Genomic DNA, 22,854 nt, shown 5'->3' with positions numbered 1-22,854 from the left:
AGGCATGGATCCATCAACCTGGCCCTGATCCTTCACCCTGATGCCGTGTCTCAGTTTTGCCTGCCTTCTGAGTCAGGTTGAGCTGCCTTTGCCTTTATCTATGGGCAGAGTGTATTGAGCAAGAGGTGCAGCAGGAGCAGCACAACCTGCTCAGCGATGCTGAACGTGAGCGCTCCATTGGGGCGCAGGTGCCGCCTCATGCTGTAGGTGAAAGGAAAGCCAGGGAAAACAAGCAGATCAGCCTTTGGCTGCACAGAGCTGCAGATCAGATCCCCAGTGCCCTGCTCCCCGCTGATGGACAGCAGCGTGTTGTGGAGGCAGTGTAGCATAGCTTGTTTAATGCTGCATTATGGTAATGAATACCGGGGAGCCATTAACACAGGAATCTCAGATTTCAAATATAACAAACCACACACTTCAATGTTTTCTAGCAGTGTGTTCTTTGGAACAGTAAACACATGATTTTTTTATCAACTTTCTTCCCGAAGCAAATTTTCCCAGCTATGTACCTCTTTAATCAACCAATACACAAATATATTTATTTGTTTTTAATAACATTTGTTAATATTTGCCAGAAACGTAACAGCACTCTTATTTTTACCCATGGCATGTTCTTTATCTATTTAATGTTATACAACCTTTCTAAAGCCAAATTAAGCAATAACATTAGCATCAATCCATTGAATTCAGGTGCTATTAAAATAAAGTAGATGTTTTCAAACACTAGAATGAATGGAAAAATATTGCCTTGATTGTCAGATTGCATTTCTTTCCCGTTGAAGCTAAGTGGGTTGAATTAAGTGATTAATTAACTATGCATCTGCACAATTAGGTGGACATTTTTATTTTGTTTAACTTACATATTTATTCCCAACTTGGGAAAAAAGAGCTGTAACAAGACAAAGGGAAAGCATTCCCCATAGCACTACTGTAGTGTGTGTTTTACTATCATTTCCATTGAAGTGCTGTTAATTACTTGGGTTTATAACTCAGGCATAAAAATTTTCACAATGGTGAAATTTCTCAGAGAAGATTTTGCTGAGTTTTATTAACTGTTGGTTTTAGATTAGAAAAGCTGAAACAACATCCAACAACAATAACCACCTTTGTTGCAGGTGCTCAGTCTCTCCTTGTGAACTGACTTGGTCCAGGCTGGCATTGGGGTACCATTTCCAAAACAATCTCTGGAGCTGTTGCCTGGACCTTTGCCTGTGGTTTGCATGAGGGCAAGGCAGGTGCTGCTTTGCAGCTGAAGAACTACCCAGATGCCCAAGCCAGTCTGGAGCAAAAGCAGCAACCACAGTTTCTGCAGTTCCCCTTCCAAAGTGCATGTGGAGGTTCATAAACCCCCAGCAAACATTCAGAAAAAGGGCACCCAAGGCTTCTCCACTCAGAATGAAACTCTTCCTATCCTTTACACTGCTTACCCAAAACTGCATCTGGCTGCAGCATTGTTTCCTCTTGCATTGGAAAACCAGCAGTGCTTTTTAGTGCTGCCATTATCCAAAACTCCTTTCCAAGATGCTTTTTATCTTGGTTCTTGCCAGAATCCTGGTCACTGGATGGTACAAATGCTGTAAATGGACTAATGTGGGCCCAGCAAGCGCTGGGACTGCTGCTTTGAGCTGAGCTTTTGAAAATAATGAGCTGGGTTGTCAGAGCCCTTGGTCAGCAAGGCGAGAGAATGAGAACCCTGCTGCTCCCCTGCTCAGTTTGCAACTCCAGCTGCCCGCAGTGGCAACTATTCAACTGAAATTCCCTCCAGTGAGAAAGGTCTTTGGCAAGATGGAAATGTTGGGATTTTTTTTCCCCTCCCCTGTAATTTTTGTGGGTTTTTTGGCATCCGAGTCTTTGTGTCTTCATACAAAAGTTCTTTTCTTTTTATTTTTTCCTTTATTTTAGGCTGACATTTTGATTCTGCCTTAATTAAACCACTTTGGAAGCAGCATGACTCTGTTTTGGAATGAGTTGAAGTGGTACAAGTTTTGTGCAGAGGCATCTCTGTTTCATAGTGACTACATCCCTTCTGACAGTCCTCCCACAGCTAGCCCACCTTGCCTTGCTTCAGGCCTGCATCAGGGTAGGTGTTTTTTACCTGCATGAATCCTACCGCTCCACAAGCATCCTGACCAGATGTCACAGGGCACTTTGCATGCTGAGAGAAAACTGCTTTTGCTCCTTTGCTTTTCTGCTTTCCTGACAGCCCTCTTGCTCTTTTTCCCCTCTTCCATTCAATTACTGACCCAGTGTGTAATGCCCCAGGATTTCTCAGGGCTTTTTCCTCTCCCAGAAAAAGAGCATGCCCAGTCCTCACTAAATCTGTTCTTTGCTGTGACCTGTGTCTGGTGCAGAGAATGCAGGAGGAAAGCACTTGTGGGGACAAGGGCCAGCACCCTACTGCATCCGAGGACATGTATGGCTGTACTGTGATACTAAGATTCTTTCTTGCTATTCCCTCCACCTAAAGTTGTGCACATGATTTTGCAAAGTTTTAAATAGTAATAAGTAGTGGTCGTTAAAAAATAAGAGATTCTTTTTTCTGCTGTTGCCCTTCAAACCCACCCTCCTCCTGCCCTGTTCATATGGTGCTCCTACAGCTTTATATTTTAAACAGCTTTGTTTTGTTCCAAGTGTCTAATTTTGCAGGAATTGGTCAAATATCCCACCTCTCCCTCATGGCCATGTGCTTTATCTTTCTCTGTCTTGCCTCTTCATAAAGCACTGTAGACGTTCAAGTATCAATATTTTGTTTACCAAGTTAAAAAAACCCAAAACACTGGATCAGAAAAGCCATGAGTGAACAGGTTTTTTAACTGTATTTATAGTAGAGGAGGTAAATTGCCAAAATTAAACCATGACAACATGACAAAAACCCATGGAGATGATAAGGCAGAAATTCCTAGACATCCTCTCTTGTAACTCCACTTCCAAGCCTATGAACTCATTCCCACCAGCTTGGGATGTGTTTCTGACTGGAAAGCACCTTCATAAGGAATTGCTGGTTATTTTTAGTAAAATCTTTGGAAATTTTAACATTTCAGATTCAAATCTGTTATTATTAAGTCTAGTTATTTGAAGGTGCACCTTTATGATCAAAACCACAAGGGAGAGTATTTAAAGAAAGAAAATTAGTGCTCAGTTTTAGGGCTGGGTGATGGAATGATGGACAGTTCTTCATGGGGCTGTGTTGATTCAGTGTTTCCTTCATACCCCAACAGGCTGTTCTGACCACCAGCCTGGTACATGAGCATTGCACCATTTTCCAGGTTTAGAGAGCCTTTTAAAGCAATATCTATTTCTGTTTTGCAGCCCAACATTTCAAGAAAGCATCCACTTACAGAAAAGAAATCCGTGGAGGTTAAGAAATAATTACAAATCAGCTATTAGAATTACAAATATTTTTTTCCCATGTTGTTGCTTAATGGATTGAAAATTGACCCCACTTGGACAAATTAAATGAAATGTGAGAAGAAGACTTTTGGGTAATGATTAGTTGATCCCTGTGTCTTGGAAGTCCGGTAGGTCACTGTTAGAAAATTCATAGCACCCCTAAAGCCAAACAAGCAAATACTGGATTCACAGGATGTCTTCCTAGGGCCTGCACAGCAACTTTAAAAAAAATCCAGTTGAACAATAAGCATTAAAATGGTCTTAAACTGGCATTAAAAATATCACTGAATGTGTTTAATAAAAACCTTCTATCAAATGCATTCTTTTAGGAGTGGGACAGAACTACATAAGGACATGCCAGGCAGAACTAGGTAATTTCTGGAAATCTGGCTCTGTGATCCCTCTCTTGAAAGAGAGACAACAGAAGCAGTTTAATTCCAGGAAAAGAAGCAGATCAAATGTTTCTCCTTTGAGCAAGCAAAGAGAAGAGGCAAACTGTGATCATTCCCAGTTCTGCCTGGGCTGCAGGGCAGCTCGAAGCTGTCTCCTGTGCAGGGCAGGCAGTGGAATTACAGCCAGCATAGTCCAGTGGGGTACTCACTGCCCTACCAGCTATGTTTAGTGGTGGGTATTTTCAGCAGCAGGATTTTGTCTTGTAATCTACGTCACACAGCACCTGACTGGCAGATGTCTGGATACACAGGGAAGCTGGGAGGAATCTGTAGCTGAGAGTGCTGGAGTTTTTTTGGATGTGACTATTTTGATCATATTGTCTTTATTCCAAAAGTAATTTCTAACTACACCCACAGTTCTGGGTGAGTAAAAAGCCAGACCTCATATAAAAACAATCAATTCATTAAAGTTGTTGAAATGGCAAGATCTTTAAAAATCTGTCAGTTCATTAATATATAATAAACCTACTCCAGCTTGCCCTGAAATAATTTAGTAGATAAGATCTCATTTTGCTGAAAAATGAGTTTTAGAACATTCAGGGTATTTTTTTTTAAATATCTTGTTTTCATTTACAATTGCTTGTAACTGTTTATATCCATTTAATGACTAAAAAAGCATGTCCACAATCTGTCCCTGGCTGAATTCCTCTGAATAGTTCACTCCTTCAGAGCAGTATTGGCTTAGTGTGTTGGTTCAGTGACCAGCGTGATTTTTGCATCAATGTAACACAGGAGAGGGCTTACATTACTGCTGCCACAAAATGTAATCAACTGCCTAGCATACTTGTCTGAAGAATTATTAAAGCATAGAATGCAAAGTGGCAGAAATAGAAGTATAATTCAAGTAAAATCATCAAAGGATGCAATAACCGAGTTAGAAAATGCAGTGACAGATCTAATTAACGAACTAAATTACAATTCAGTCCAAAAATAATTGTCATTAGAAGTAAAATCACATTTCTGTCTGAAGCGTCTCAGCATGTTTGCCATAGTGATTGCTAAAACTAGAAAGAAACCCACTCTCATTATTTTTTTAATGCAATTATTACACACAAAAATCAGTCATGAAATCGAAAATGCCAGTTTAGTAAACGATTCTCAGCTAAGAGCCTTCCCTCTCACACCACAAGGTACAGATTCAGGCTGGGGCTGCTGGCTTACAGCACTTTGTTTTTGTGCTCATGTTGGAGACAACATTATTTTTGGACTGACTCCTTCCTCCCAAAGACCTCTTTGTATTCTGACTTAAAACAAAAGACCATTTAATTTTAATATTGACCTAATTGCACATCGGAATCTGTTGGAAGCTGTCTGAAAAACAAAAATACTAATAGGACATGTGCCAGTTGCAGTTTAAGTTGGGCTGCTTTTAATATGAGCTGAAGAGCTTTTGTATTAAGCTCTAACAATGGCTAATACAGCTGCTGAGCTGATTACTTAAGCAACTTCTGGATATATTCACACATCAAATTTGAATTCCAAGTATTTTGCATACTGTTTCCACCTATATAATTGTCTGCTGGCCCTTATCATTATTTATTATGCAAAACTGATTTTTTTTTTGAAGCGTGAAGAATGAAGTGCTTTAGTATGCAAACAGTTAAAACTCTCATGTGGATTCCGATTTCGTATGTGTTGATAAATTCACTTATGATGACTGACAGTGTGAGATTTTTTTGGGTCATATCGGTCACTCTTTCCATGACACTGATGAAAATGATAAACTAAATGCCAGAAGTGTCCCTGGCGCATCATAGGATGAAATGTGTAAAATGTCAGTGTCTAGCCTGTGTCTATTAATAACTAAATATGATTGTGTGTAATGAGCAGAGATTTTCATGTTGATTGAAGTATGATTTCTTTTGATCTTCCAGATGTTGCTGCTTAGAAATTCATATTGCTCTTTTGCTGCTAAATGCATAATGACCTTTTAAAACCTTTTAACTGTTAAAACCCCTATTATTTTCAACAACATCGTCAAGTTTCCATCTTTTTTTAATGTTGATTGGAAGTTTCACTTCCCATTCTCACCTTCCCTGTTTGCTTGCTCTGGTCTCCTCTTCCTCTCCCTTTTTTATACCCTCATTTTCCTCTAATACAATTCTCTAGCAAAGCTCCTGACATCACACAGACTCCTGTGGTCAGAGGGGCAGTCAGCATAAGAGGGCAGGACCCTGTTGCCACTTGTGTCACTTCTACCCCCTAAATATCCCAGGCTGTTACCCAGCATTGCTGGAAAATTTGTCCTGAGCAACCATTTCAGGCAAACACCCAGGTCACCTCGCTTCGAGGTAGAAAAGGAACAAAGGCAGGTGTCAGAAATGAAGAATCGTGTAGCTGACGTTGATAGTGGAGTGATCTGCTCTGAAGAAAGGAATTGTGGAGCATTGTAAGCTTTCTGCATGAATAATGCATTTGTGTCGCTCATTTTTGGGCTTAGTCACACCCTGCCTTCCACATTTGGCCCCTTTATGGTTGCACCTGTGCATGAATGGTGACTGCCTGAGAGCCTGCAAGAATAAAACGAGTCCCTGAGTAAAGGCAGCAGCAGTAGCAGCAGCAGCAGCGTAAACATCTCTTCATTATTCAGCTTTTGTGCCAATCCCACATTGGCAGAAGGCTGTCTCTGGCCTGTGTGACTCAGCCATGTGAATGCAGGAGCTGCTTCCGCACCCTGAAGGTGTTTCAAGCGCTTGACTGATTCGGTCAGCAAGGAAAGGAATCTTTACTCCCTGCACTTCTGGCAATATGGGTTTAGGATGCTTCAAGAGCTCTGAAGGGGCTTCAGAGTGCCCAGGTTTCCTCCTCATCACTGCACCACTGCAGCACTGTTCACACCAAAAGGGCCTTGGGACACTACCCAGTCCAAACTCCCATTTCAAGCACTGGCTTGAGACCTATTTCACCCAACCCATTTCAAGTATTTAGGAAGGGTCTGGAAGGAGAGCTGCACCTGGCTTGTTATGTTTGGAATGGTGTATGCTTAATGGGTCAAGGGCCAAATCCTCTTTATTGTCTCATTCCGAGTAAATGCGGTGTCTTTGAGCAGGGCTCCAATAAATTAGCATGAGGATGAATTTACCTGAAACAGTTTGACCAATTCAATGTAAAAGGACTGTTCTATCGAAATACTTCCAAACCCTCCTTTGGGCCCACTGCCATCCAGCTTAGGAGTTGTTTCAGCTCTTCTCATCACCTGGATGCTGGCACAGGGCCATGCCTCAGGTGTTTTGTGCTCTCTGAAATGAGGAGATGGCTCATGGATCTGTTTAAGCTGTTGGTAACAGCAGGAAAATGTACCACTTCTGCTTGAGCAGTACATAGGTGAAAAAGACTAGAAAGAAAAGTAAAGCATCTAGCAAAAGAAATCCCATTTCACCAAGTTTTTTACACCTAGATCTGCTTCTGGAAATATTCAACATTAAAAACAAATTATTTTAATTTTAATTGTAGATTCTGTGGCAAATATGATACACAGAGCCAAAGAAGATCCTATACCCTTGAAGGCCCAGACCAAATCTACCATGACAGGTAAAGAGTGTCTGTACCAGATGATTATTTAGTGATTGAAAATGCTGTCTGTCATATGGCATCTTTGCAATGTCCTTGTGAAAATAGATGCATTTTTACTGGTGTCCCTGTGGTTTTGTTTGTCCCTAATGCAATGGTGACAGTCCCGGGGCCCTATTGCTCTCAGCTACCTCTGGTTCCTGTGCAATGTACTGTGTCCTTCATTATATATTCTGGTCCCATCTGGTCTGACAAGCCTTCTCCATCCTCAGAAGCGATTACAAATAATAATGATGACAAAACCCAGAGAATTTTTGCTTTATTTTGAAAATGATTGTTTTGTGTTGCATGGTGGTGCTTCCTGCCTCTCTCTGGGGTCGCCTGGCAACCATTTGCTAGCCTCCTGCCATCAGATCCCTATCGAGCAAGGGCATCTGGAAGCTCATTTGGGATGAGAACTGCTCCCTTTCACCATCCCTGCTGGCCTTCTGTGGGCAGAGGTGAGGTTACTGTGCATGCAGTGGATTCATGACCATCACTCTGATAGAGGCTGTTTAAGCATATTGTAGCAGTTTCATTTGTGTGTTGCCAAAATATTAAAAGAAAAGCTGGTGATAATACAGTATCAACCACCAACACTGCATAATTAAGCATGCATTATTTGCAGTTGATGTTTGTCTGTTTAATAGAATTAAGGATAATTAAGAGGAAGCACTGAGGAGATATCTCTGCACAATATAGCAATCTACCAAAGCAAGTGAAACAGGGAAAGCAATGTCTCTGAACAGGATTGCTTACCCCATGTGGTGTTTGCTCCTTTGTTTCTTCAATGGGTCACTTATTATATATCAAAATTACATATTTGTATATGTGCATGCATATATACGTGGGTTAAGTGCAAAAGTGACAGATCATGGCTAGGGCACATTAGGATTTTATAAGGCTGTGCTCAAATTTTGCGAGTAGAGGCATTTGGTACATAGGGCTAAGATGGACACAACCCAACTTTCTCTCATCAGGCATCATTTCCTTTCGTTTTCTTCGAGATGCCCTGTGACTGTTCCTGTCTGATCACATTCCCCACTCTCCTCACCCTGAAGCTAACATCTCTGCACTGGCTGGAGTAAGCCCAAAGGTTGTTAAACTCTGGTTTGGCTACTGGGTTTTGCTACAGGAATGAAAGTGGAAGAATGCCTTGTGCTGATCCACACCTTGGTAAGAGCACCTTCTTCTGACATCCCACCTTGGGGTTAAGCCTCCTCCCCTGGCTGTGGTGCTACAGATATAAATCACCTTTCTGTAGCTGGATAACCCTTTACTTTAAGGGTCTTTTCCTTTAACTGAAAGCAGTAGGGACAGTGGAGAGACTGTGGCTAAAGATGTATTTACTTGAAACATCCAGAGCTCTGAATATATCACCAGCATGGGCCAGAATGGCCTGGGGAACATCTGTGCTTCATCTGTGCTCAACAAAGACAAATACTTCTCACTGGGTGCTTTGTTCTTATATAAGTTTCCATATCAGTAGAAATAATTCAATGTATCTTGGTAATTCTGTTAAGGCAGGCTCACCAGTTCCCCCACTTCGGATTCAATAGTAATTACGTTGATATTACCTGCAGGTATCTTTGTAAGATAATGCTGTTAATGTCACTGCTCCAGAAGCTTTATCAATACATTAATTGGTACAGGAAAGTTGACAGCCTGCCCTTACAAGTGCTTGGCTTTGAGCAGCCTGAAACTAAAATGATTATTTGAAATTATTTTCATTTTTGAGGATAGTGCTCTGCAGAGGGACAGCAAGAAGCAGCATCCTTAAATGGCACCCAGGTTTGATGAATGGAAAAATAATGCAATCACTATTTTTGTTTGTTCCTGTAGTGAAGGCACATCCAAGGGCTTTGGTGAGGATTAGGGTCTCTGTGCTCAGTAACATGTTACAAACATTTTGCAATCAAATATGGATTCCTGTATAAGAAAATGAAACTATTCCCTTTCAGAAAAATTGAATTCCTTTCCCAAGAGGTCGATAAGCACCCTTAGACAGCAGTGGTTGAGAAGCAGCTGCCATGGTGTGGAGCAGAGCTTTCTGATGAGGATCCTATACCTCTGAAAGGCTGCAGCAAGTTAAGTCCCAGCATTAACAGAGAGCTTTGGGGGAAAAATGTCCTACAAGATAGAAACTTACATCTCTGTCTTCATTCCTCCAATGCTGCATTTGCAGACAGGCAGAGTTGGTGGTTCCCTGTGGCTGGCAGACTGCCTTGCTTGGGCAAGGCACGTGGCAAAGCTCTCCCCAGTCCCTGTTCCCAGTCCCTATTGTGTCTGGCCAGTCTCTATCATGCAGATGCTGGCAGATACTGTTTGAGACAATGACTACTAATCTCTTTCTTCCTCCTCAGCAACAATGAAAGAAGCAAGTCTAGTTCTCCTTCCCAGGCTTATGCCTTCCCCCACTCACCTGATCCAGCATCTCCTGTTCCCACTCACAAAGTTTTCCGGTAGATAGCTCAGGGACAACTTAAAAAAGCAATCTTCCCCCACACTAGTGTCTCCCAGCCTTTTTAAGTCTTCCTCTTTATATTTTTTTTTGGTTTTGCAGAATTGAATTTTACCTGTAGTAAGGATCAGCCTTGAGCTGACTTTGCACTCTTAAGCTCTGCTGAGAGCTGATCCTGAATTGCAGATTTTGCCTGGATTTTGCAGAGTTCTCTGAGGTCGAGACCTCCTGACACTGCACAAAAAAGCCCTGATGAGGTACCACAAAGGGGTAATGAACACTACTGCCTGGAAAGGTGGTAGAGGCCCCATCCCTGGAAACAGGGATGTTGATGGGGCTCTGAGCAAACTGATTTAGTGGGAGATATCCTTTCTCATTCCAAGGGAGTTGGACTAGATGAACTTTAAAGGTCCCTTCTAATCCAAACTATTCTATGATTCTATGAATCTATGAAAGTGGCCTGAATCCAGCTGGTCTAGTTTCATGTATGGTTAAAATTTTAAGGGCCTGGGCAGAAGGAAAAAGAGACGGATGCAGCTACCTAAATCTTTTTGGCAGTCAATGCAAAGGTGTAAGCAATGATAAAGAATTCCAGAGGTTGTCTTCCTTATTTGTGATGTGTGAGGAAAGAAGAGAGGACTCACTGGAAATGTTAGTTGTCTTCACGCCTTTGAAATCTGCTTCATCTGCCCTTTCCATAAAGGCAGGATTTTAGTACTGAATGGTGCCATTTGTTGTGCTCTGAATTATGTGGCAGCAGTTAGAGCACTAATTTAAGATGGGGATTATCTAGCTCTTAGCTTTCCTCTGATGCAGGAAGAAATGTTCTCCCATTTCCCAGATCTCCAGCCCTGATTTGCCGTATCCTGGTTGATAGCAATCACCAACTCTTCTTCCCAAGCCAAACCAGGGTACAGCCTGTGGAAGAGACAGCAAGCAGGAGGGAACCATGCGTGATCAGTCATCAGGCATGCACAAGTTTTGCTATAGCTTTCTCCTAGGTTTTATCCAGTCACACTGAACTCCACCAGATCTGCCCCAACATGGTGCAGCCACAACAACAATAGGGAAATGTCTGCTCCACCCTGGTGGTATCAGGGGTCCTGGCTCATATGGAAGCTGAGAGAGGGTGCAGGTGCCTCTTGTTTTATGCTTGGGTTGCTTTAGGATCAGTAGCCTCAACCATGCTGCCTGCACCAGCACTGCAGCAAAGAGTGTGGGCAAAACTAAGCCTGTGTGGATTTAGCTGTCATCATCCAAATGTGAAACTGTTGAAAAGGAGCAGTTTTGACAAACTGGACCAGTGTCTGATATTTGTAAACCAGCATGTGTCTGTGTTCATATTTATTTGCACCATTCTTCAATGCTCTAGTTCTTAGATTGGTGTGAGGATAGTTCCTTGGAAATTAATAACTGTTAGAGCTTTGTGGCTCAGTGAGTTGTTTACTTCCTTACATCATTAATACTATCCTTGTAGGGAGGAGGAGTGTTGAAAATAATAAACACTCTTTCCTTCATTAACATGCTGAAGGCTGTGGAAGCAAAGGCAAGACATGACTGCTAGTTACTGTGGGGCCTCAAAATACACCAGCCTCAAAGCTGGTGCTTCAGTCCATGCTCAGGTCTCCTCTTCTTGCTGTAATAAAGAAATGATATAATCACACAAGCCCAAGTTTCTATCTTTTCTGGCATATTGATTGTTCTGCTGTTCACCTGTCTATCTGTATATGTATTGTATGTACATCACTTAGAAAACATGCTGGATTTTACACATTGCGTGTGGGTATTATTCACTACAGGAATTCACCCTGAGCAGTGGTCCTTGGTGGGGTGCCGGTTCAGTAGGTGGCACTATTTCCTCTGGATTTAGGACCAAATCTGAATCCCAGCACCATGTGTGGGAACCTTAAGGCCCAGTTTGAGTCAGTTATCAGGGCTGGTTGCTTCTGCAGGACATGAAGCAGCATTTCTGGTTATGGGTGAGAGGGGAACTGGCTTTGGCACTGTAGTCAAAATTAATTTCTGTAGTTTCATTCTGATTCTATAAATCTCTTTTGCACATTCAGATGGGTATTGCAATTTTTTTTACTCTACAGTCTAAAACTGCTGTCTGCTATTGAATATGTTGTAGTAACTCTCTTAAACTAGTTATTTACTAGCTATCCCAGAAATGGCTGCATTCTTACAGTGGAAAATAAATGTCCCTATACATTCCTCCCCTCATAATGTTGAATCTTAATTAATTGCAGCTTATAAAGTGCTTTCAGATCCCCAGAGGGAAAAAAAATTGTATGGAAGTGTAAAGCATTGTTAATTGTTATTTTAGCACTTTAAAAGCATGAACCTGGCCCTGAAAACCAGCCAGAAAATAATACACTAATTCCAAATTCTGCATGAGAAAACTCAAGGCCACCAGGGAATTTGAAAGGTTCCTAATTAGGCAGAACTCACAGAGCAGACAAAAACTGGAAGACAAAGGTTAAACAAAAGAGGCAAGAATATATTTCATAGGAATCCAAAACACAAGTAGAGAAACGCAGTGACGGACAGATAGTTGGTGTGGACCCGAGGCCAGGTGCAGATGCACCCGGGGAGATGCCTGCACATTAGCATACATCACTCTGCTAAATGTGCTGGGCAAACCCAGGCCTGAGGTAACTCCAGCAACTTCCTTGGAGTGACACCAGGGATTTGCTTGGCCCCTTTTGTTTTGCTGATATCACAAGAGTGGAGACTGGGAATTAGACTGACATTGATAACTGCCTGCCATGCAGTCAGGGGAGAGGATGATCATTTGTGTGCTGTTGGCTCTGCCCTGTAGGGTTTTTTGATTTTGTGGTTTTTCCACCCATATTATTATCCTTACTATTTTTAGAAAATTCTGTAGAGAAAGAACAAGTTGTTAAAAATACTAATTTAAAATAAAAAAAGTGAGTAAAAGCCTTGGGGCCGGATTTACAAGGACAGATCAGGATGCTAACAGCCATTTTATGCTCTAAGTCTAAATATAATTTTTTTAACTGTCACTTCCTCCCTTTAATTAAATTTATTAAGATTGGAAATGTTTAATTCCCTGAATACAAAAGTTTCCACCGGTAAGTTTTGCCAGGTGTCATGGCGCTAGGCTCACACAGATAGAATTTCACCTGCAATTTGATGACATCTGTTTCACTGAAAAATTTTCACTCTTTCCCAGAGTAGCAGATGCTGAACCTATCCTTTCATTCCATATCCCTGCATCTTCTCACAAAACACAGTCAAACACTCCTTCCTGCTACACACACAAACCCCAGTTCTTTTGAGTGTCCCTGGGACAAAATCCCTGCTTTGTGTGTTTTGGGACAGAAACTCACATCCAGATCTCCCCTCTTTATGGAAACTTTCTGCCAGTGGGGTGCTGACTGAGATAGGATGTGGCAGTCTCGGTCAATCCCATAAATTATTCTCAATGTAATAGAAGCCCTTTCCTTTGCATTTGCAATTTAGTATGTACAGATTAAGGCATCCAGCCCTGCCTCTCCTCCAGTGCAGGTATGGATCCAGCCCTCAAGGCTGCAGAATCAACCCTTTATAGCTTCTTGTTCCCTGTGCCTTAATGAATATGTATGTTTTTATTGCAGCATGGAATAGCTCAGGTCCCATGAGCACAGCAAGCAGGGAAATGTTTGATTTGTGAGCCTGAGATAGGGAGCAGCAGTAGTTGAAATTCAGGTGCCACAGGGATTTCTGTACAGGAGGAGAGTGACGGTATCTATATAATTTAGGTACCAAGGAGGTCTGGAAGAGGGCTGGTTTGGAAGTTAGCACATAGACCTGCAGTTAGACACCTCCAGCACCCCAGTAAATCAAGTTCCAGAGGCTTCAGCACAGTATGCAATCCATATTCACATATTTTCATTATTCAGAAAGGTTTTTACCTTGCCTGGAAATTAAGCACAAAGGGCACAATTCTGGATGTCGCATGGACATAACCCTTGGCAACTATCACTGAAGTTGATCAGTAAAACAGTGTTTCACTTTTGCCTCTTTGAGAATGAGATTTGTTCCATCCCTAACCAGATAGTTGTCATCAGACTGATCTGATGCCTAAGAAAGTGTCTGCGTAAGAAAGTGTCTCTTATTTTACCATTGCCACAGCATTTCCTCTTTAGACATTCACTGCATATCTGAAGGCTCCACAGTTTACACAAAAAATTAAGAGCTACTCTTTCCTTGCTAGTCTTTTACTGATGTTGCCTGTGCCCAGGATGCAAAAGTCAGTGTTCATTTTCGATCCCTGGAAGTGTTTCAGGCCATGTTGGATGAAGCTCTGGGTGACCAGGTCTAGTGAAAGGTGTCCCAGCCCACAGCAGGGATTTGGAATTAGATGTTATTTAAGGTCCTTTCCAACCCAGAACATACTTTGATTCTGTAATGAGGCTATGATTTTCTTGACATAAGATATGGTGTAAGATGTAAGTGTAGTACCCTGAAGAGAATGCCACAAATCATCAGCATCTCTTCTTGGACTGATCTTTGCTTAGTACATGCACGTTTTTAAGGCTAAATATTCTCAAGAAAAGGTTAAGACCAGAGTCGGTTTTCATTTGTTTTCCCCCAGTCAGTCACAGCCCATGTACTTAGAATAAGTTTTTGTGAAGCAGCTCAGCCTTCAGTTCACAGTCTGCAAAAATGATATGTCCTCCCATACAGATCCTGTGGTCTAACTGCTTCCCTCGCATTTACACTGAACTTTGGACCTTGTAGCAACCAGTCTGTATCACTACGGAGAAGGAAACATTAACATACAGGAAGAAAAGCAGAAATGGATGTTTAGTGTCCTAGCTGAGCCAATATGAGGAGCATGGTGGGCCAGCACTGCCAGCAGCAGGGGGATGTGCAGGGACAGGGGCCAGAGCAGTGAACTGTGAGCTTCCCCTCTCTGCCTGTAGAAAAATCCCCCTTAGAGGTGAAAAAGTGTCATTCCTCTGTAAGATCTACCCCACAAGCCTTCCAGCACAGCTCCCTATCTAGTATGCATGCAACAAACTAGACCCAAATGCTTTAATTAGAGAATGCTACCATTACACACACCACACAGCAATCTGAGAGGGGACTGGGAGAGAGGACCTAAGAAGTGATGCTAGCTGTGACAGGAGAAAATGGATTGTTTTTCTTCTGTGTTTCAGCCTAATTATTGTACTGAGATTCTGTCTTCACTGGTGTCTTAGAGCTTTAGGGCTCAGTGTTGAAAGCAGAATAAGTGCCAGTAGCCAGGGAATGGAGTACTTGGTGCAGAACAAAAACATCTTCATGAAGGCAGTGACCTGCAGGACTCTAATTAGCTCTGGTAGCAGCAGGGCCCAGCTGTGATGCTGAACATAGATCTGAAGCTTGAAGAGACTGGCCAGCCACAAGCAGGCTCCATAGCTGTGCCAGAAGAGAAGGGAACAGAGGAAAATTCTGCCACAGTGACATGAAAGAATGCTCAGAAGGTGTCTTGGGCTCCTGTGCCAGCTGGCTGCATGACTGCAGAGCCTGCATATAAAGACCACTTTCTGGGAAATGGAAAGACATCTATGTTTAATATTAGAGCTTGTGACTCATTTTCTCTATTTGCTACCCCAACTGCATAACCAAACAGAGTCTCCAATCTTCCTTCCTATGACCTTCAATCATCTGTTGGAAAGACACGTCACTCAGATGAAATGGAGAGAATTTATTCAGAAATTTCACTAACTGAGATGAAACAACCTCTCTGCTGCATTTGTCCATCTTTCCTTGAAGACCAAAGATGAGGTAGGTCACACAAAAGGCAGATTTTTCCATCAGTCTGACCTCACAGCACAGTCTCCATATTTTGTTGAATGCAGGAAGCTGATAACCTTATCCTTGTCATGTTTTCATGGATCTGTGCTTCTTTCATCATATTCCTCCAGGCAATTCCATATCTATTTTGTAGTTAACCTCATAGTTTTGATTTGCATAGCAGGTTGCCTATTCCTTTGCTTTTGCACATTTCTTTTGTTTAAGAAAGAATCCCATCCTAATCCCTTGAATTTGCCCATGATTCCAACATTAATCCCTCAAAAGAAAAAAAAAAAAAGGTGCAAAATATACATAATCTCTCAGAACCCAGAGAAAAGAGTATCCCAAAGAACATCAGTGTTAAATGCTGTTGTTTACCCATGCACTCCAAATGCGTTAATAGGTTAGAAAATGGAGATGAGTCTAGGTTAAACAGACAGCTTTGTCACTTTGCAGATGACAGGCCTTTAGACTTACAAGATATATAAGCCAATTCAAGCATGGCTTTACCACTCAACATACTCCTCCTTATGTTCTTACAAAAGCTTATGCAATTGTGTATTGATGTAAAAGGCACTTTCCTGCCTGTGATTATTTATGCAATCAGTAAGAAAAAAATCATGATGAACCAGACTCTGCAGGTCAGCCTCTGATCATTCTAATTTGAATGTTGGATGAAGAAAAAATGTCACAGGCAGCCAGTATCCTGGAAAAGAGAAGATCTGTAGGGTCACTGACAGGAGACTGGCAGTGAGTTGTCACAGTAGATTTAGCTGGTTATTTGCTGCCTTTCTGTGAATCATCTGGTCTTTTGCTCCTTGATCAAAGGCTTAGGCTACCCTGCATGCAAGACAGATGCCTCATTTGTGGGTACCAACAGGAGTCATGTCTAAGATGAATATTGAACTGCTCAGATCTGTTAAAACTGAGAAACTTCTGGGCACAGCTGAAAATACAACATGAATTGCCTCAGGAACACTGGTGTTCAAGACTGTGATGCCTGCAGATTTTTAGATGCCCCTTGATTTTTTGAAGAAATGGGGAGAAATCAGTGTTTTGATGTCTGGCTGATAGCTGGCAGTGAACAGAGTTCTGGGCTCTCATGAAATCCCATCTATGCTTTTGTGTCTGGTTTGGGCTCCAGCTGAAGAAGGATAGGAAGAAACTGCAGGAAGTGTAATGGAGGATTACCAAAATGGCACGAGGCTGGGAGCTCATGGCTCACAAGAAGAGGCCAAGGGATTTGAGTCTGTCCTCCCTTTCTGGAGACAAGGCTAAGGGACAAACTTGTAACTGAAAGGACCTGGATGGGCAGCTACAATGACAGAAGTCACAAACCCTTCTTGGTAGTGCCAGGCACTTTATAGTGCCTTCTTATGAAGTGCTAAAGACATAGAAAACCACAAAATGAGATTTGGGATTTCAGCCTGACCATTAACAAAAGATTTCAGTAGCAGAAGAGCTCATCAGAAATGTTTTTCAACCTCCATGTTTTGAACTTTGCACATCTCAGCAACAAAAACCACAGGCCTGGTCCCTTGTGGGTGATGAGTAGAATGATGGAGACTAGAGATCTCCAGATGTCCATTGCAATCAGCATTTCTGTGATTCTGTGATTTAAAGGATTTTTAGCATATTTTGTAGCTGAAATGCAGTTCCAGACTTCTCAAGTGAGACTAAGTCAGAGCAGGAGACTAGAACACAAAGAACTGAGAGCAAAAGTTTTGCTCTAAAAACCAATGCACCAGAAAATTGAAAGAATTTTATCCATATGCTATTGTAAGCTGAAGAGCTGCGTGTTTGCCATTACATTGAATGGGCTGACTGAGTTTCTCATCACAGTGTGAAGAGTTAGGGTAACTTCAGAAGGAGCCTGCTGGAAGGAAACTCTGCTTGCTGGAGTGGTGAAAAGCTGCCTCTCAGCTGACAGCAGAACAAAGTCTTTTTATAAAGCTCCAAAATTATTCTCACAGAGACCAAATAGCGAGTGTGTGCATGGGGCCCCTTCTATCTCTTGGCAGTGGTTGTGCTCTGGATTAAAATATTGGGGAGAGGGAAGGAAATGCCTTGGGGAGAGAAGTCCACATTAATTTTACTGTTACTGTGTTTTGGAGCAAGCAATACTGAAGTCTTAGGCTTGCAGATGTGGTGATAGCTCCCAATTTAGTCTGCAACAAAGAAGTCTGCTGTCCACACACACACACACACACACACACACACATCTACATCTTTCAAATACCCTCTAGCATCAGTCAACTCATACTTCCTATGTGATTAACACATTCCTGTTGAGTGGGAAATAGTAGCACTTCCAGTTTTTGCTGTACTCCAAGTCTTTGACCGTCTGGGCTGGCAGCTGCACAAGGAGCACAGAGTGCACTCCATGTCACCTAATCCCATGTGTCAAACTGAAGAAGGAAATTGCAGCTATGGCAGGCACACAGCGGTGTGCATGAGTATGAAACCTAAAAAAGAAATAAACTTGTAGATCTCTGTGGATCTATTTAAATACAATATTTTATTCCATTCTGTGTAGCTTTTTATACAGTTCTCGTCACCATAGCAACAGAGGTCCAGCTCTTCAAATGGTATTTAGGTATCCTTCAGCACCCAAATCTGTCAGCTGGGTGCTATTGCAGTCACAGAAAGATTATTAAGCTTCCACACACTGTTGTGTTTATTCAGAGTTCCTGGATACAGATGCTGCCCATAGCTGAGAATATGCTAAATGTTCCCACATAAGCTGAAACAGGACTTAAAGATCTCCAGATGCATAATTTTCCTACTTCACTATCCAGTATTTTTGAAAACCTGGGAAGATGGTTAAATGAGCTGTGGTTCACCCAGTGGACAACCTAGGGACACATATGGTCCTATATTTTTACCTCTGCCAGTCTTGCCACCCTGGCAGCCCCCTGCAGCTTGAACTGATGTGAGTCATTTGATACAGAGAAATACGACTCTTCTCCCACATTCTTCTCTAACCCTACTGCCAGCTCCCCCTGTCTGAATGAACATGCTCAAGCAAAAAAATTTCCTCTGCAGAACACCTTCCCCTCAGGGGGATGGTTTGAATTTTGCCTCAAATGAAGCAAAACCAGGGAACTGAGCTGGAGTTTCCTGCAGCGCAAGATTAACAATCATCTGTCATGGTTTGGTTCCATTATCTTTTTGTAAAGGGAGATATGTACGCACAGGGATTTTTAAAATATACATATTTCTGTGCATATAAATTGTGTCCCTCTTTGTGCTCTTCTACTTGGATGAATAGTGTGGGTATACTTAGCAACATTGCACAGATTTTGCATGCATAAATATTGTTGTGTACATTTTTTATTCTCCCTCTCTAAATAGCTCGATATATGTGGAATGCAGTGAGGTTTATGTCCAGGCAGTGTGCAAGGCTGTGTGTGGATGTGCCCTGTGTGATGGGGGAAGGGGATCTCCTTGACACAATACTTATTAGTATCATCAATCACTAGGGATGTCATTTCCAAATTCCCTTTTCCTTACCTAATTTGCTAAACCTAATTCTTTATCACACTACAAAACCCAGCATGAGAGATGGAAGTGATAATAAGAGATGGCTTGCTCTACTGTACAGAGGCAATGTCAGCCTGGCACCTTCTAGAGGGATTTCCCATTTTCTCTCTCTTTCCATGTAGGGTGCTCTGTATCTGCTCAGCCCAGAGTAATTAGAAGCTCATTGTGTCCCTATTTTACTGTGGCTTTATTTACTTCTGGCTCCTCAGTGAGCTCTTCAGTTGCTGGAGTCCCTAAGTCAAGCATTTTGCTTGATTTGTCTGCTGGTGCTTTCTTGGCTTATTTGCTGATGCATCCAGCTCAGGACACCTCCAAAATGGACTTCATTAATCTCAACAACCTAAGGCTATATATTTTTTTTCCAAGTCTGGCACTAAATTAGCCAAAGACCTTTATCAAAAACTTGCCTTATTGAATTTGCCAGTCCTGTCCTACTTGTGCAAATAATTGCATGCCTGTAAAACTTGGAGAGAGGAAAACAGCACGCCATGTGTGGAATCTAAACTACTGACTCAGAACTCCTATCCTTGACATGGACAGTGCCAGGATCTCATCCTATATGGGCTGTCACTTCCATTCCATATGCAAGTCCTCTTCCTGTCAGTGAATTTAACTCACCAGGAATCATTGATTTCCCTGGGTTTGTTCACAGGACTGTCCTACACGTGGACTCCTAATGGAATTAATGGATCTGCATCCTGCCCACATAGATTTTCACACTGGATTTGGGCTCAATTATTCATGGACGTGACTTTGTTTCAGCAGACCTTAAAAATACACAGTGTCTTCTCTCAGTTGTTATAGAGAGGATGCCAGAGAAAGAGAACAGAAACATATGAAAACTGTAATAATAAGGCAGGTCAGAAGCCTTAGGAGGAGATGACCTTCAAAATTTCAAGCACATTAAGGAAAAAAACAAAGCCAAACAAGCTCTGTTTTTCATGAAACAGGGAAGGTGCATCCAGTGTGTAAAGCTTTTAACACCAGCATAAAGAATCAGTGAAGCCTGACTCTTACATTTGATGAGAAACGAGTAAGACTCAGAATACAAAGTTGTCACCAATTAGCAGCATCTCTGCTAAAAGTGTGAATATTTTTAGAAAATTGAAAGGATTTGAGATTTATTTTTAAAGAAGAGGTTTTAATCAGATAAAGAGATGGGTATTATGAGAGATGCTTTACAAAAATCCTTTGGGAATCTGGTTGCTTGCCAGGAGGAATGGTGCTTAACTAATTTTTTCTTTTTTTTTTTCATTTTGAACATCTGTAATTTCCCAAGTGACAACACAGTCCCTCTAGCTAGACCATTGGGACTCCCTTTCAGATGTTGTCATGATGACATCAGTCTTGGTGGGAGCATAGGAAATAACACTGCGGATCAAGGCACGCCATGCTGAAGATGCACCAAAACCAGAGTGTTTACACAAGTCCAGCACAACTGACCACACTGGGAAGGTTCCTACTCAAAAGATGAAAATTCACCAACTCAGGCTGAGAGCAATCAGGATTTGCTAGAAAACTGGGAGAGAATGTTTTTGACACAGAAGCTGCAATGACAGGAGATGTGCAATGAAAGGTCTGCTTTGATACCTGGATTTGTGGTGCTGCCCCTCAATTACCCTGAGTGCCACCCCAGGCAGTCAGGCACAGAAAGCTTTGTTACTTGAATGCCCCAGGGACAGCAGCAAGAATTCCAACATGAACTCTGCTATTTGCCCAGAGGTTCTGAGACCCCCAAAACTGCTATTTCTTTGCATAGGAGGTACCTGTTTGCTCAGCTTCCTCACTGAAAGCCATGCTCAAACAGCAACAGCTGAAAAAAAAAAAGGCTTAAACAAGGTATTTGATATTGCAAAGGCTTTTCTGAGCAGGGAGCACTTACCCAGTGCTCAGTACTCTGTTCTTGGTTAGCTTTTAGGCAGCTCTGTAAAATTTATTCTCCAAGGAAAATATAAAATCTTTAAAGGCTAGAAAATTTCAGTATTTCTTTGTAAGAAGCATCTAATAGAAGAAAAATCTCTGCTTGCTGCAGCCCAGATATTTATGGTAAATGTGCTCTGATCTTGTGATTTCACACCAAAAGGGATTCATACCACTGCCAAATGTCCAAGGAAAGGCACCATAAAACTCCTTGTGTCTCATTGAATACCCATAAACAAATCTACCAGATTAACTCTTCCCTTCTAGAGCTGTAAGTACCTAATGGAAATGCCTTTTAGCACAGGGAGGCTACAAGGAATGCAGCAAAACTTTTGCACTGAAACTTCAAGTTGCTTTTCAATGACTGTTTGCCTTCCCAGATCCAGAATACAACTCTTCCCTACAGTAAATGCTCCAATATTCATGTTGTCTGAGGAGTATGGGCATTATTTTAGCTTTTTGTGGAAGGGCTAAGGAGTAAAATTTTAAATAAATTTTAAGTGTAAAATTATATGTGATTAAACACAGATAGTAAACTTCAATTCTTGCATATTTCCTGAAGGCTGGGAGAAGTTTTTTTTCCACATAAAATCTGCTACGAGAAAACATTTAAAAACATTTCACTAAGTAATGTGGCCTTTTCTGCCAGAGGCAGAGGAACAAGCCCCATACAGATGATGAATTTGAGAGCTATTTGTCTTAGCTAGACCATAACAACCAACTGCAAAGATGGGTAAAGCTCTTACCCCCAGTGTCTGGGTTTCCACTCCTCCAGGGCAGGTGGAATTTAGCCAGTTCTCTGGGTTTTTTTCAATCTGTAGAATATTAAAGATGCCAAATTGTTGCAAAGATACAACTTTCTTGCATACTTTGAAACTAAACAATATTATACTCCATGGCATAGAAATTTTTGGCAGTTAAATATCTTATTATTCACATTTGGCCTTCATCAATCACTGTAGTCCTGTAAAACCATTTAATACTGTGCATGCTAAATTTTCTCAACAAGTCTGGAAGATTTGTTGTATTTAGATCAATACCACAGCCGTTTGGTTGGTCTGTACTAAGAAAAATATTATTTTTGCAAATCCACCAAGTCATGTACTGAGGTGCCATTCAAGCTAGGAAGGTTATAAAGGCAGTTGTCCCAATCTTCCTGCTCCTCAAAGGGCTGTGCAATAATTTTGGCCCAGGAGCCAGCTGCAGGCTTATTTTAAAATATCAGCAACTTTCACCTTGGTAAGGTTTAGTGAAACTCATTGTTTTTAATTTGCAGCTTTGAGAAGTGTAACCATCTATGTTTTATAGATTTTTCTTTTCCTGTGAGGAAACTCATCAACTTTGATGTCTGTAACTATTGATTCTCTGCATTAAGGGATTGGTAAAACAGATTAACCACAATAGCATGTTAATTAAGACCATGTTTCAGCTTTCCAAAATTACTCTCTTTTTGCAGAAAGCTGATGAATTGACTGGCATTAGAGACCTTGTAGCCCAAGGAGCTAGAAGGTACAGATCACAGGGGAAATCATGCACATACCCAAGAGATGGTTTGGAGAGAGTGCAATCCCATTTTCACAATGTCCTGTTTGGTTCTGCTGTATCCAAATCTTTGGTGATGCTAACAGCATACTCTGCATATGCAGAGCCTGTCAGATCTTGAGCCAGGTTGAGACAGGATTTGTGATGCATGAAAATTCCAGGATGAGGGGTCAAGACTAGAAACAAGACCTTGTCCCACAGAAAGATGTT

The 22,854-nt window shown here is 41.6% G+C and overlaps 1 long non-coding RNA gene across 4 annotated transcripts in view; it reads left to right on the top strand.

Annotated features, from left to right (window-relative positions):
* The window catches only part of LOC111925461 (uncharacterized), a 47,604-nt gene that overhangs the window by 14,104 nt on the left and 10,646 nt on the right, over window positions 1-22,854 (top strand). The window contains exons 2-5 of one of the 4 annotated variants that reach the window (XR_015279669.1): window positions 1,903-2,080; window positions 7,296-7,373; window positions 7,752-7,852; window positions 8,372-8,567. This is a non-coding gene — a long non-coding RNA (uncharacterized LOC111925461). Of the gene's footprint in view, window positions 1-1,902; window positions 2,081-7,295; window positions 7,374-7,751; window positions 7,853-8,371; window positions 11,627-22,854 lie in introns of those variants that run through there. The other 3 variants (XR_002862255.2, XR_015279668.1, XR_015279667.1) reach the window with 3 other exon arrangements.

Source organism: Cyanistes caeruleus, chromosome 1, assembly GCF_971803275.1.
Source record: "Cyanistes caeruleus chromosome 1, bCyaCae1.hap1.1, whole genome shotgun sequence".
NCBI classification, from domain to species: Eukaryota; Metazoa; Chordata; class Aves; order Passeriformes; family Paridae; genus Cyanistes; species Cyanistes caeruleus.
Note: the sequence above shows the minus strand (reverse complement) of the source record. Positions and strands in the feature narration are given on the sequence as shown.